Here is a 627-nt window from a genome sequence, read left to right as displayed (position 1 = left end):
AGGAGGAAGGGGGCGAAAGTCAGGGTGATTCATTAAGTCATACAGAGGTGTGGTTAGGGCGATGGGGAGATCTGGAAATGGGCAGTGATGACGGCTGCGCACTGTGGCGGAAGTCGTTAACGTCACGGAACTGTACACGTAAAGATGGTCGAAATGTTTCGTTACTTGTATTTTACCACACTAAAAATTTTTTAAATAAAAGAAGAGGGCACTGTTAGCAAAAGTCCAGCGGGTTCTCTTTAATCTTTAAACAAATAAAAAATAAAACGAAACCTAAAGCCCGTCTGTCACATCCCTCTAGCTCTCCTCTCTTCTATGTCCTGGCTTTCTGAGAATATTGCCTGTTTGCGGTCTCTCCCCTTCCACTTCGTCCACTTGATCACCAGGCCCCTGCAGCCTGGCTTCTGCCTCCCACTTGTGCAGCTGGACCACTTTGGCGAAAGCCAACAAGGACCTCCAAGCACCGCTCCAGTGGACACTCTCCGTCTTGTTTGGATTTGACCTCTCTGAGGCATCTGGTAGGACCTCTGGTGGTGCAGTCTTTAAAGCATTCAGCTGCTAACCAAAAGGTGGGTGGTTTGAAACCACCAGCCACTCCATGGGAGAAAGATGAGGCAGTCGGCTTCA

The 627-nt window shown here is 48.8% G+C and overlaps 1 protein-coding gene across 1 annotated transcript in view; it reads right to left on the bottom strand.

Annotated features, from left to right (window-relative positions):
* The window catches only part of FLT3 (fms related receptor tyrosine kinase 3), a gene marked incomplete at its 5' end in the record, with an annotated part of 119,415 nt that overhangs the window by 13,738 nt on the left and 105,050 nt on the right, over positions 1 to 627 (bottom strand).

Source organism: Orycteropus afer, unplaced genomic scaffold, assembly GCF_000298275.1.
Source record: "Orycteropus afer afer isolate SDZICR_OR568_19922 unplaced genomic scaffold, OryAfe1.0 scaffold01057, whole genome shotgun sequence".
In the NCBI taxonomy this organism is placed as follows: domain Eukaryota; kingdom Metazoa; phylum Chordata; class Mammalia; order Tubulidentata; family Orycteropodidae; genus Orycteropus; species Orycteropus afer.
This window is presented reverse-complemented; position numbering and strand designations above follow the sequence as displayed.